At 42.8% G+C, this 15,334-nt stretch overlaps 1 protein-coding gene across 6 annotated transcripts in view; it reads left to right on the top strand.

Annotated features, from left to right (window-relative positions):
- RARB (retinoic acid receptor beta) overlaps nucleotides 1–15,334 on the top strand; it is a 725,834-nt gene that overhangs the window by 612,771 nt on the left and 97,729 nt on the right. The window lies entirely within an intron of this gene.

Genomic DNA, 15,334 nt, shown 5'->3' with positions numbered 1-15,334 from the left:
ATAAAACGTATCTGTAACCTTTGTGTGTGGGGGGGGCGGGGGGGTTGTTGTAGTTGTTATTTTTTAACTCCCTACAAAATTTATGGGAACATAAGTGATTTGGGGAACAAATAGGTTCAAATCCCAACTATTCGCTTTTGAAATGTGAGAACGAGATTATAAATACCGGCCCTGCCTTCCTTCTTTCGTGGGGATGTTGATCATTCAAAGAAGTGATACTGTATTACTAATGTAAATAATTTTGTGCTTCGCATATGCACAATATGCTCAAAACATTCTCCTTGCCCCTAAAATAAGTATAAAAGTTAAAGATTGCTTTCTTTTATTGTCAAATTAAAAACATAAACTAAGCCATGTTGCTGGATTGTTCTATTTGTGTTAACAATTAAGGATTGTACATGGAAGCCCTGTACTTTCAGAAAATATGGCTACCTTATAGAACTCGTTTGGAAAAATGTCATTCTTTACTAAGAAATACTGTGCTTAATTAATTCTTGCTCCTAGGAAGTCAACTTGGGGCACTCATTATGGCCTTAATTGGTGGTATAAATTCTGAGACCCCGGAGGAAAACACATTGCATGGTTAGTGGTCTCTGGCCCTTTGGGTGAGTGTGTTCTGGCGCCGGCCCCATCGTGGAGAGTGACAGCCTCTGGTTCTGATGGCTTTGGGTCTGGCCACACTGATATTAGGTTTAAAGGCTAGTGTTCAGTAAGGAAAGAAATGCAATGTCTTGTCCCGGTGTTTTGCATTAAACAGTGTGAGACAACCTTCTGACTTGGAAAAATGTGTTTCTTTGAACTCCGGTTTTTCGTATTAAATTATATTCATTATACGGCCCATCTGGAATCTCCTGCCAGGCCAAAAATCATCTTACAGACATTAGCAAAAGGAAGTTAAATGTAATTTTTTTTAATTGTATACTTTTCATTTCCATTTATTTTTTCCCTTTTATTGGAAAAACCAGATGGAAAGGAAGGCAGGAACCTCTCCCTCACTCCAGTTCCCTTTGGGAACAGAGGCAACATTCCTGGCTCTGCTCCTCTCATCCACTGACTTGAGGTGATGACGGGGCTGTCTAGATTCCAGGGATAATTGCTAGAAAGGTCAGGAGTTCAATTTCAAGTGCACACCTGATCGGGGTGGTGGGGCTTGGAGAGTATGTGTGGCGTGGTGGCCAACTTTGGGCTCGCACACGCGTGGGTTGTCACCGATTATATTCGGTGGTGTGGAAGTGTAACTCACAAGTATCACATGTGATGCGGTCTGTGTTTGTGGACTGGTATTGACTGTGGTTTTGCTGGGAGTTGTTTGCTGGATTTTGACTTCGGGGGAAAAGGGCCCATATCTGGGAAACTTCGGCTCTCCTCATCTCTTTGCTTCTTACCAAACCAGACATGTCCCACAAAACATACAGACCCGAGGCTCATAGTGGGGACAGAGGGATGTGTGTTTCCTCGTTCAGACACATGGAAATCGCAAATGTCAGCACTAGAAGGTAGAGAGAGAACTTCACATGTGTGAAATGGAACTGCAGGACAGTTCCGCAGTTTGCTTCGACGGCCTGAAGCCAGATAAAGGCAGAGCGTCAACTAGCTCACCACCCTTTGGACTTGCACTTGGGTGTTTGTCTCTTCAGCCATCTGCTATTCTGGCAGAGGATATCTGGCAAACTGAGTCATTGCCCCATCAACCCTCCAGCCATCTATAGGAGCAGGTATTTACTGAAAGCTGGGTAAGGTACTGGATTTGGTGTAGAGGATGCAAGAGCTAAAGCATGATGAGTCTCCAGTGTAGTAAGCTACATCAGAACAATGCTAGTCATTATCTGTATATACCTCCGCTCACCTGGAGGTTCACCCATGTGAACTCCAAGTTGCTGTCCTTTGAAGGAATATTTTAAATTCAGATGATGGTAAGATACTTTTTGATAGCATACTAACATATTCACTACCTGTGGTCATTTCTTTATTTTTTAATGATTGATTTATTTATTTGAGAGCAGGTGAGAGAGAGAGAGAGAGAGAGAGAAGCAGACTCCCTGCTGAGTGTGGAGCCCAACACCACGCTTGATCCCACGCCCCTGAGATCGTGACCTGAACTGAAACCGAAAGTCGGACACCCAACTGACTGGGCCACACAAGTACCCCTACCTGTGGTCATTTCTCAATGAAGGTCTTTGGGGGTCAAAAGGGAGGAGAAGTATTAGGGCTTACTTTGAATTTCTGATAAGAATCTTTGTATCCTATGTACGATTTCATTGCAGTCAGGTGCCAATCACAGGTTAATAATTTTATTATCTAAATGTATTTTCATTGCCCTGAGTATTTTTTTTTTTTTTAGGGCAGTGTCTTCAAGAGTACCTAGAGATGATCTCATCTGACTTATGTTGCTTTTTACCACATACCTGAGAAGTGGAGGGCAGAGGGCAGAGGAATGCAGGGGTGATCCCCCCCCCCCCCATCACTCGCACACAGTGGGGTCTTTGTGCCTGGATGCTGGTGTGAAGTGCGTGCTGTCACGGACTTCCTTGGCCAGGAGCTTCTCTAAGGAAGCTCACTGTGTCCTATCCTCGCTCATGTTTGACACGGTAATAGACACACATTACAAACGTAAATAGCAACTCCAGGTTTTCTCTTCTTTAGCAGTGTGTTAAAAGCTACTTCCACTAAATGGGTTACTTTGGCTTTAAATAATAGACCCCATCACTTCTCTATTCCTCAGCGTGTGAGGTGGTTTCACATACCACTCTCCACTTTCAACAAAGCAGATAAGGTATCAACACAATTAAAAGTGAAAAATAATCTGTCTGCTTTGCCGGTAGTGAATGCTTACAGAACACACACTGATACAATAGATTTTAAATAATTTATGTCCAGCACTTTTTTTTTTTTTTCAATCTGTAAATGAGGACACCTAATGCGGAATGGCCAGCATGATACTCTATCCTTCCCCCATTAAGATAACAAGGTGAGGGGGCAATGATTCAGATTGGCTTATTTTTGGAGCACAACACAGATAAAAATTAAAAATTAAAAGAGATGATGCTCTGAAAGACTTTGGGTAAGCAAGCTCATAAAAGCCATTAGGAAACCTAAAATTACAGATTAATTCAGAATCTCCTTCTGAGGGGCTCCTAAAAGCGCTTTCTGTTTTCTTGGCAGGATTCAAACATTTTTGTGTCACCACGTGGTGTTTTCACAAGGTCTGTTCTGATGCCCGTTAAGGTGTCATGCTCAGTCCTGATGTGTCTCTTACAGCCGTCTTTGGTCTGAACCAAGTAAACTTCAGGTGATGTTAAAAACAAATAGGAATTAGTATGTTATACATTAGGTCTCCCCCAGCCCTCCCCATAGATACATTAATTTTCAAATTTCAATAATTTCAAATTAATTTTCAAATCATGCAATTTATCACTGCTTTTCCAGTACTGAAGGGGTGTTTGGTTCAATCCTGAAGGATTTATCCTGTTGGCAGTCAAGAGAATTGCCCCCACAGATCCCCAAGGTTGAGGGACTGTGCTGTCCCACAGAAACAAATCTCCTAAACTGTTGACAAAATGTCATTTAGTCCTTTGGTGGTTAAATATAGCTTGATCATGATTGATGGAGGCCCATCTCTTTTTCCAACACCTGCCTGTGGACATCTCCTAATTATTCATTTGAGGAAACTCTGGATAAAAATATCAATCCTAGAAACATGTGTGTTCCAAAGAAGAAGGCCAGCCATGTCCAAGGAAATTTTTACTCCTGTTTGATCTAAGGGAAATAATTCCCAAATTCCATGCACAAGCCAATGGTTAAGAGAGGCAAGTTCTTTCAGATGGGTTCAATACAAGCATAGCCTCCTAAGTTCTCTCTTCCTGTCCTTTTGAAGAGACTGAGGAGGGTAAGTGAAGTTCCAGGGGATGGTCATCTAAGGAGAGCAAAAAATAGGCAGCACTCCCACAAGACTCTCACGTGAGCCTCACTGGTCTGGGCAGCCAGATCTGGACACCACCCCCCATCTTCCCGAATGGGGTACGACACTGGGTACTGCTGTCCATTAGCAAACCCATCCTGGGCAACAGAGCTTTGTGAAGCCAAATGGGAAGTAGCCACTGGGGAGGGAAATATCATTTGGATACAGGAAACAGAAGAAGAACGTAGAGCTTTTCACTCAAGATATATGTTTCTTCTGTCTAAAGCTAGCGATTTTGGAAAATGAAGCTAAGAGTTTAAAAATAAGGGCTCTGTTAGGGAAAATAAAACGGGTCCCCCTCCATCCATTAGGCTGCCTTTAATTGAAAACAGGAGAACAATCTGACTAATTGGCAGGTAACTCTTTTATTGCTGGGCCTGTTCTCCCCCCTTCTCTCCAGTGGAACCAAAAGACGACTCCTCTTCTTTATCAACCAAAGGCAGGTATGAAACAGAAAACAGAGAAGTAACACTTAAAAATTAATTGTGTGTGTTCTGCCAAATTTTCTCTTATAAAATGGGCACAGAAAGTACAGACGTTAAGGTCCTCAACACAGCGGTAGCTCCAGGAGTGGGTTTTTATATAGCACGGTGCTGAGGTGGAAGCTATAATGTGTGCTTAATTGCAGGCAAGTTCATGTGGTTTAGAAGAACTTTACCTTTTACATTGGAGACCTATTTAATTTCAAATCCTGGCACGGTGCTGACATTATATAGCAACTTTAATTTGAAAGATCAAGAAAGAGGAGCTATGGGTGAAGTTTGAGCCTATTTCTTGCTAATTTGGATAAAGAAAGAAGGGAGGTGGGGATAAATCATGAAGTTAGAATTGCTGTCTGAATTATGATATTGGAGTCTCACGATTGAAAATATAACTTCTGCCTTCCTTTCCCTTATATTTAAAGAGTTTTGGTGGTTAGGGTTCTCTGCTCATCTTTTTTCCCCCCTTCCTTCTCCACTGAAGCTCCGTATGATATTTAAAAAGCAAAATAACTTGCAACATGTTACTTTTTTACTCTGAAAGTTGCATATGCTCCATCGCAAAGAAGATTAAGATACTGCCCTCCAAGGATTCCTGCTTCCAGGAAGAAAGAGACACAAGGATTGACAGTTATGATGTGGTACCATAAATGTTACAGCAGAGCATGAGCTGGTATGATGGGGATTCCCAGGCACCTGAGCATAAGGCATATCTTGGAGCATAAGCAGGGGTGAACAAGGCAGGGAAGGACTTCCAAGGCATAGGGAACAGCATGGATAAAGGCACAGAGGTGAAAGAGAATACTAGCTCTGGGGAACCGGGCTAAGTGTGAGTACACAGAGGGCCCACACTGAGGGCCGGCAGGCTTTAAACTATTTCGCTGATGATATCATTGTTTAGATGCTGTGTATTTGGGATAATACAGCACGTCAGATCTTTGCCTGGAGGACAGAATACAAGGACAGAATGCATTTTGAGAGCTGAAACTTCAGCAGTATTTTCTCAATAAACTATGAGCGAGATTTTTGCACCATGTGAGCAGTGTCTGTGGTGAGGAGAAGCAGAAGACTGCATCAGATAAATAACCATTATTCCATAATTGTCAGACTCCTGAAGACCTAAATGTAAATGCCCGACTCAGTTCCCTTTTGCTCCCACATCCTCTGTGATTTCTTCCTTTTCAATTTGGATTCAGGACGTAACCACCTATCACATAAGCAAGAGAGAGATGCCGGTGAGAAAATCCTAGAATGAGCCTGGAATTAAATTTCCTTGGAAAAAGTGCAACAAATTGTGGACAGGCATTATTTTTTCTAATTTCTTTTCTAATTTAGGTCCTTTCTAATTTAGGTCCTTCTTAGCATTATGAAGTAATATAAGTGCATGATGATTATTGGGTTCTGTGGAAGGCTTTTGAATTATGGGATATGCAGAGTTGCCATGGTGATGTACATTGTCATCAACCTGCATATTATGACAGAGCTAAGACCCGGCTTTGTTGATGGTGAAATGTTGCATACCAAACTTCTAAAAGAGATTTCGAAATTTATGCTCCTCTCAAAGAGTTTAAGCAGATTCGAGCATGTTTTGGCTCTGTCTCCTTCTGCTTGCCCACCCCCCTCCTTTCAGTCCAGATGAGGATCTTGAATTTGGGTCTAGATGAGATTTAGTAATTAATGCACAAAACACCTGGGGTCTGCTAACTCCTGGGCTGTAGCTGAGGAGCTATTCGGTGCATTTTCTCTGTAAAATATTTGAGAATTAGAAAACTTAAAATGCATTGGCTTCTTGCCCAGTTATATTTAGAGTAATCCTGATAATAAATCGGTAACTATGCGTTTCAGCGTGGAAGGGCACAAAATAACTGACCCAAGTAATCTAGAAAACAGATGTCTTGAGTTGGTTTAAAGTGAATTCTCAAGACCAGATTTAAAGAAAGCTATGTGGAGCTCAGTGAAATCATCCATTTCAGACTTTTTTCCTGTCTTAGGGTTTTTCTCCCTAACACATCTCAACTCCAATTCTTGAGAAGAGGGGCAGTGGTCCCCAAGATACAGTATTCATAATATTTAACCTGCTGCACAGAAATGCTTTGAGTAACAGATGCACTGCTTGGCTTCCCGTATTCTTCACTTCTTTCTAACTCACTCTTTATTTCAGTGGCTCCCAAGTGGGGGTCAGAGATATCTAAGTGGTGTATGAATGAGCTTCTGGGCACCCTCCTGAACCTGCACCTAAATACATATGGTATTTGGGGGCACACTCTATCCAATTCTGAAAAAGTTCTTCATCTTCTTCCTAGTCCTCCCAGACCCCTCCTCCAAAGTCCCTTACCCATGTGGGAAATAAAGCCCAACAGTTAAACATAAAATGCTTCTCAAATGGTGTCCCTTTCTGCCTCTTCCTAAGGCTGTGGACTTGCTCTGAATCACCCCAATGAGATCCTGGAGCAAGTGGTGACTGCAGTAGACTTGTATAATTCTGTCTGATCTACAGTCTTAAAACGAGTTTGGGGGTCAACTAGGGAAGAAGAGAGATTACCTGGAACTTCCACATCCTCACAAAGGCAACATGGAGAGAAGTGATGGGATCCTAGAGCCAGGACTGGGTTCTTAATTGGCAGGACCCAATACAAAATAAAAATGCTGGTCTCTTGTTCAAAAATTATTCAGGATTTCAAGACAGTGACAGCAGGGCAGTAATCCAAGTACCCGGCTGTGTGTGTGCCCACGTCACGGGCCTGCAAAGCCGCCCGCCCAGAGTAGATCCCTTCACTTTTTGAAAAAGCCAGTTTCACTAGCAATGTGGACCTGCCTTATTTATGGAACTCTCTCCCCCAATATTGTGTTTAGAGATTATTGGCTCCTCAGACCTGGTTATAATAATAATCAGACCCATAGGATAACTGATCACTTAAAAAAATTATTTTATCCAAGATCATGTATTTGAAATCTAAAGACATGTTTTCACCGAAATTAAAAGACATTTTATCCAACTGATTAATCTCTCCTTTCTGTTGGTTTCCAGTTTGTATTACCTAGTAGCATTTCTTCCCCAGATCATGTTCCTCAAAAACAAAGAACATTGTGAACTGAATGTGTGGCTCAGTGCCCTTCTTGGGACACTGAAAACTTTGGAAGTTTAGACTGTGATTTTCTGATGTTGTGAGTTCAGGTTCTCAGTTAAGAACTGCCTATTCATTGGTATTCCTTCCCAGGGAGTTTTAATTAATTGAGGATTAAAAGGATTGAGAGCATTGGCCTGTGGGTCTCTGGGGGTTGAGCTCTCAAGGATTCACCTGACAAAGTCCAGGACAATGCTATCATTACCCTCTTCCAGAATGACTGGTTCCCACAGAGGTGATGCTTTTGCTCAGTCTGTCTCATTGCCTTTCTAGTACCATCTTCCTACACCTCTCGAAGATGAAGGCTTGCCTCACTAATCTAGGGAAGAGTAAATGCCAAGGAAGCTTGTGGTCTAAGGGGCTTAGAAGGAGATAGGCCTAAAATCTGTGGTCAGATTCTAAGTGAAGGGACAGGACACCCTCTTCCAGTTAGCAGGCAAGAGGCACCATGGAATGATGGACCTTCTAGAAACCATGGCTAGTAAACAGCAGAGCACTCAGGCTTCACTACTGTCCCTCATTCATCTTTACTAAATTCCCAACAGTGGGACCTTGTCCTGTCAGGGTTTTGTTTTGTTTTTTAAACCAAAAAAATAAACAACTCTAAGCCTCTACCTCTTGGGACAACTCAGCTTTCTTGTTTGGAATATGAATCTTAGGTTGTTTTCCTTTTCGAGGCTCTGAGTGCAGCCCTCTCCCTAACTCACTCAGTGTCCTTTGAGTTACATTTCTGCCCACCCTCCCTGCTCTGGAGGAAACTCTGTTTGTCATCAAAATAGTAGGCTGTTTTTCTACTTTCTCCCTCCCTCTCACCCATTGTCTTTTAGTGGGGTGAAAAGGTCTTCACTTTTCTCTTTCTCCCCCACAAATCTCGCTATTAATAACTTTTCAGACGTTGTCACGCATAGACTTCCACTCACTCCGGAGGGTGTTTTTTGTTTGTTTAAGGCAACGTGTTTCCTGGTCTGAAAACCGTGTTTCCCAAAGTAGCCGTGATGGGATTATTCCGTACTCCCCTCCCACTGGCCGCATCTTCGCCCGCTGGCTGGAAATGGGAATTGCAGCTCTGTGCTGGCCTGGGGCTGCCCCTCACCAGGGTCCGACCTGCTCGCCGGGTGAGTGACTACCTGGGGCAGCCAGCTGGTAACTTTCTGAGCAAGAGGGAGTTGAAATTTTTTCCCTTTCATGACCGAGGGAGAAGGACAAAGTAACACTCCTCACTGTCTCTCTTCTTGAACTCTAGAAGGAGAAATTACCCTTTTGAACTTTGCATGGGATAGAAATTAACTCTGCAGAAGCCCAGTGCAAACAGATGTGCTTCCCGTGTTACTTTTTGGGTGGATTTCTCCTAATCCCGGTACCCTGCCGAATTGCCAGGTTTTGTTTTGTTTCGTTTTGTTTATATAAAAGAAAGATTTTTTTTTTTTTTAAAGATGTTACTTGTTTGAGACAGAGAGAGAGAGAGGGCGCAGGCAGAGGGAGAAGCAGGCTCCCCCCTGAGTAGGGAGCCCGATGTGGGACTCGATCCTAGGACTCTGAGGTCATGACCTGAGCCACAGGCAGATGCCCAACCAGCTGAGCCACTGAGATGCCCCAAGAAAGAAGTTTTTGCTTAGTACCTTTCTTCAAACTATCATGACACATTTCGCACATGTTAAACCTGATGTAAATGGCTCTAGGCCTAAAAAGCTACTTCTACTCAAAACACCACACTATGAATTCTCACAGGTAACTCTATGATTAAATACAAGTGAGCAGATTGGCCATTATTTCAGAGACCAAGGATTCTTGGGCTACGTTTCTGACCAGACCCCAAAGCAGGTTCAGGGGTATAGGTATTTGTATTCATACACGGAGGTCACTATCCACTTTAGTATGTGTTAAATTAATGCACGAGGAAATCAGAGATTGGCAGCCTCCTGTACAATCTTGGCAGATTGTAATTCTGACCCTACCCTTCTGCATGGAAGAATGAGTACTTCCCCCAGTAAATGCCCGACATGCCCATCTAGATCCTGGCTGGTCTGATCGTCAGTCTGCTCTTTCAGCTGTGTCTTGTACACACACAGCCCATCATTTACACCTCTGCCAGCCCAGACCACAGCCCCCTCCATGTACTTCCTCACCTGGGATCTTGGCAAAGCTGAGCTGTTCCTTGAGGGAGAGCTTGCCATTCAAATCCTACCCCTCCATTAGAGCTAGAATCAAGGGCCGTCTCCCTTCTTACGGCTTTACCCAGTAAGGATTTTAAGTGTGGCTACTCTGTGCCAGGCACTGGGCACTTTTTCACTTTCTCTTCCATTAAAAGTTCTTATCACACTGCGCAGTGGCATCTGCTACAGAGTGTTCACTTGATTTAATGTTCCTGATAAGTTGAGAAAGGGCAGGAACCATGCTTTCTGTATCTTTGTATGCCCCAGGAGAACCCACCATCCACTCCAGTTAACTGGCATTGGATGAATGAATCAGTACGGGAATGAATATATATATAGAGAGATGGCTTTTGGAATTGTGAGGTTGTTTACCCATAATAGTCTGTATTGTTCAGAGAGTGAGAACGGTGTTCTTTCCTATCGGGGAGTCTTTATTTTAAATACAAAGTGTGTATTGGAAGTTTTCCAGAAGAAAGCTTTGAAAAGAGGAAGTTTCATCAGTAACAAAAGCTATCATTCACTAGGCACTTGCTATGTGCTGGGTCTGGACTTCACACTTTATGTGTCCCTTAATTGGGTACACTAGGTAATCCCATGAAGTGTAGGCACTTTCCTTATCCCAAATGAGGAAATGGGCCTTTGTGTAACTCACTTAATGTCCCACAGATAGTAAGCCACAGAGTTAGAGTTCAATTGCTAGGCTAGCATCTAAACCAACAAAAAACACTCTGCTGGGGAGGTGGTAGGGGATATTATGTGTGGTGACATCTGAAAAACAGAAGTTGAAACATGGTCCACGGAAGAAAAAAATGAAAAAAGGATCAGAATTTGAGCAATGATTTGAGAGTACTGGAGGAGATGTGGAGGCTGAAGTTATCGGATCAAAACACGAAGGAGAGAGGGCAGTGAGCCACTTTTCTCTATGTCCTTAACGGATTTGGAAGACATGACTAGTCTATCAAGGTAATTATGAATTTTAGATATTTAGGGAGAAGAGAATATTTAGATTTAAAAAAGATGGTTACCTTTCCTTTTGATTTAGGAGTATGTCTGCACTGCAGGTAGGAGATGATTAGGTGGGACAATGGTACCTCATAACCCCAAGAGGAGACAGAATTAATCTGGGTAGGCAATGGGCATTCCAGGATTATTGCTAAGACATGAAGCAAATCACTCCAATGCATATGTGGCCTTCGCCACCATAGGTGTATTTTTTTCTTTTCTTTTGCCTGGATCTCAGTTTCCCTGATAGCAAGAATAGGAGCATGAGGGAAGAGAGGTTGGAAAAACTGTGGTCAGAAAATACGGGACTCAGTTTGTGGTGCAGATCCGTCTTCTTGATTCAAGTAGCTAGAGTGTTAATTGTGTTTCTCCCAAACCACAGGAGTCCTGATTTACCACCAAAAGTCACAGAGAAATCAAAATTAACCAACAGAAGTTATGATCAACGACAGAAATCATAGCTAACCAACATGAATCCATGTTAATGATGGTTGACATGTAACCATGTCAACCCAGAAGTCTTGACTGTTTAAGCTGATGACATCTCAGCCCAGTGGGTCTTCTACTAAATTCTGAGAAGTCCGGCAGCTCACTTTCTTAAGTACGGACAATATCCTCCTCAGGGAATGCATTACTGTGGATGAATATCTTATGGAATGAAGGCATAGTACATCCAGGAGTCTCACTCTGTCTCTGATTAGAGCTGAGGGCATCATCATCCGTTTGTTCATTGAATAACTATTTATTATCTCCCATGCTAATCCACTGTCCCACTACTGGGAATATTCAGCTAATATGCACTCATACAGTTTTATTAGGTGTTGAAATATTAAAATACTTTCTTACCATCTGTTGAGTAACCATTGCCACCAAAACGTCTTTCTGTCCCCCACCCAAGTCCATTGTCTTGGTTCTAATGTGAAGACACATTAAACACTGCTTTGAGGCCATGTGAGAGCCCAGCAACCCGCCCACTTTAGTTCTGGGAAAGCTGGCCTCCATGTCCCTGCTTCTTTTCTGTCAGGGGGTCAGCAAGGAAGATGTCACACTTGCTGGTGATACGGTGACACCCCGTTGTAGAAATTTATGATACCCATTTGGCTCCCGAAGGCTGTGACTGCTGGCCACAGGCTAGCAATCTTCCATGTTGCCCAGGTAGCCTCTGAAGTAAACAGTGCTGTTGTTTAATATTTTAAATATTATATTTGATTTGGAGTAATATAGAAAGATAAGCAAAATACCAAGGTTACCTAGAAGAGGCGTTTATGTGTGCTTGGATCAGTCAGAGAAGGCTGGATGAGGTGACATACATCCTGAAGACAGAATTTTTCTGGGTTTACTAGGCAAAGGATATTTTAGGAAAGCAAGAATAAAATTGGGGAGGCAGGGCACCTGGGTGGCTCAGTTGGTTAAGTGTCCAACTCTAGATTTCTTCTCAGGTCATAATCTCAGGGTTGTGAGATGTAGCCCTGTGTCCTGCTTAAGATTTTCTCTTTCCACCCCTCTCTGCCCCCCCCACCAAAGAATACAGTTGTAGTGTCAGCAGCTCTAGGCTGGTCCCCCGCAAGTTGTAGTTTTTGCCTGTATAGGTAGAGGACCTGTTTTTCCTTAGTTTTCAAACACCACCTCTTCCTTGGCCATTTTCTTTGCTCACAGAAACTCCTTTCATCCTCACTTTGAAGGCATCCCACCTTGTCACTCTCTGGTGTGAAGATGCACTTGGAATTCCAGAAATGTACAGCTGGAAAGGATCTTGGAAGTCAGCCATCCAGCCCCTCACTGAGGAGAGGAGAGAGCTTCGCCTCTTTGGACTGAGGTGCCCAAGGTTACACAGTGGTCGTGAGGAGGCTGCGATCCAGCCCTTGGATTTCCTTTCCACGGCTCTTCTTCTCTGCCTCCTACCTCTTCTCTCTCCTTCCTCCCCTCACTCCCCAGATTTCTCCTCCAAATGGGGCCTGATCCTTGCTTTTACACACTCAACTTTTCAGTGTTCTCTCCTCTAGGTATGTTTCTGCCCATCCACTTGCTTCAAGGACTATCACGCTTTGGACTCCGCACTTTTAAAGCCCATTTTTTTTTTTTTAAAGATTTTATCCATTTATTTGACAGACAGAGATCACAAGTAGGGAGAGAGGCAGGCAGAGAGAGAGGAGGAAGCAGGCTTCCTGCCGAGCAGAGAGCCCAATGTGGGGCTCGACCCCAGAACCCTGGGACCATGACCTGAGCCGAAGGCAGAGGCCTTAACCCACTGAGCCACCCAGGCGCCCCTTAAAGCCCATTTTTATATATGACAAGACTTGGGTTGCAGTTTTGTTTCTCAAAGTGTGAGGGTTCCAATTTTAGGTGGCACAGATTCGTGGCTTTATATCTCACTGAACCACATAATAAGAAACATTTTCTCTGAATTCCTCAAAGAGGAAGTCTCAAGTCAGTGCTGATCTGTCTCTAACACTTGCTTAGCTCCCTTTTGAGCAAGAAGTGACACAGTCTGGGGTTTTAAGCCCTTAGCAGATTTATTATCCAGTAAGTGAAATAATATCTGATTATTATTTTGCTTGACTTGCATTTTATTTGTGTTATATTTGCCTTTTAATATTGACAGTCAATACTGGGTTTCTTTTTTTTTTAAGTTGGTTTTTTGTTTTTGTTGTTGTTGTTGTTGTTGTTTTTGGTTTTTTGTTTGTTTGCTTGTTTGTTTTTGACAGAGACATAGAGAGGGAACACAAGCAGGGGGAATGGGAGAGGGAGAAGTAGGCTTCCCACCGAACAGGGAACCTGATGCGGGGCTTGAACCCAGGACCCTGGGATCATGACCTGAGCCAAAGGCAGAGGCCCAACGACTGAGCCACCCAAGGTCCCTCAGTACTGGTTTTCAAATGAAGCCAGAGATTAAAGGTCTTCCTCCATTTTAAGTAATGTTAAAAATAAAAAGAAGAACCAACCTCAGTAAAAATATTAAGTAGATAAAACTGAGGTGGCTTGGGGCTACCATGTCACACACAGGCACACACTAAGTCCTCAGAGCAGTGGTCTATGAGGAAATAAGGTTCAAATAATAATATCTCACATCTATTGGGAGGAGGATTTGTAGAATGCAAACCTCTCTTTGGCCTAAGAGGGCTCTTCTGTTTACCCAATCCATGTATAAAAAATGCCTCCCAGCCTATGTATTAGTCAGCAAGTATCCTACCATGGTGGAAATGATTTACTGAAATTTAGACCTTCTCCTGATATCTAGCCAAAAACCTGATTTGGAAAACCAAGAAGACCTATTTAGTTTCTGCCGACATTGTTACTGAACCTGACTGAGTGGATAACTAATGACACAGGAAGTTCTTTTCTTCTTTCTTTCTTTCATTTGAGTATCATGAGATTGTTTTCTCTTCCCCTCTTGGTCACTCACTAAGTATTTGCTGAACTGAATATTTGGCTTTTTAATAAATGGAGGGGGTCACCTTTGTGCATACCTCACTTGCTTCGAACATGCAGAAAAGACTGGATCTTCCATTGGGTCAGTGTTTCTTGGCAGGAGGGCCGTACAGTTTCTGTAAATCAAGTTTATTCATCTGGCAGCCAGAAGTTTCCTGTAGGTATATTTTTCTCATTGAAAAGATCTGTTTGAGGTGACCACCCTGCACAGGTTCTCTTAGAGGTTCAGGGTATTAGTAACCTGTTATTTTGGATTTGGGACATATTTGTAGCTCCAGAGGTACCAAAATAAACTGTATTTTCTTGGAAAAGGTATGTGTCTGGGATGTGACAGGAGTTGCAACCTTAAACAAGATTTCCAGGCGTTTACAGTTGAACTATGCCAGTAAAAATATGTTTATTTAGACATTAAAATCCTAGGGTGCCCACGTAAATATCCTAAACGATGGGTGTTACATGAGCTTTCTTTGTTAATGTGCTTTAGCTTTAAATGATTTTAGTTCTGGTTCCTGGAGTGTTAATGCACGACAGGGAAAGCTGAACTCAGATGGTGAGCCTTGTGTGCTGTTTAGCACCTTCCGTGGTGTGTTTCTTACGTCTGAGAGAATGGTTGCTAATGTAGGTAATAGTCACATCACAGTTGAGAAGGGAAAGCTCCCTGCTCTTAATACTCTTAGCAATTTAGAGGTTTTTGTTGGGCAGTTAGGAGAGAGAAAAGAGAGCAGGTATGCCCTCCACTCACTGCTCATTCATCTGTGTAGTAACAAGTAGCCCTTGATTATCCACTGTCTGCAAACGGTGTGGGAGAAATGAGGAGGACAAAGGAGAGAAGGTGGCCACCCGTGTGCTCATGAGGCCATAAGCTGCTTTATTTCATCAGCATTTCACAAAAATCGGGATAAACTACTGCTTCGGCTAAAATATAATTTTCAGAAAGTTGAGAAGTAACAACTCATTCAAATATTCAGGAAGCATGTAGTTGGAGATTTATTGAACTCAAGAGTGAGAGAAATAGCAGGATGGCAAAGCTGGTTCAAAGGAGGATTTGAGCAAAATATCTAGGTGGCTAGGTAGATTGCTTGGCAGATAATGGTGAAAGGCAGAAAGAACGCTGGGATCAGACTGCAAAGTCAGATACAAAACTGGTTAATGTCCTACAAGGCAATAAAACAATACTCTTTGGTTATA

The sequence above is a fragment of the Mustela erminea genome, chromosome 1 (genome assembly GCF_009829155.1).
Source record: "Mustela erminea isolate mMusErm1 chromosome 1, mMusErm1.Pri, whole genome shotgun sequence".
Classification (NCBI taxonomy): Eukaryota; Metazoa; Chordata; class Mammalia; order Carnivora; family Mustelidae; genus Mustela; species Mustela erminea.
This window is presented reverse-complemented; position numbering and strand designations above follow the sequence as displayed.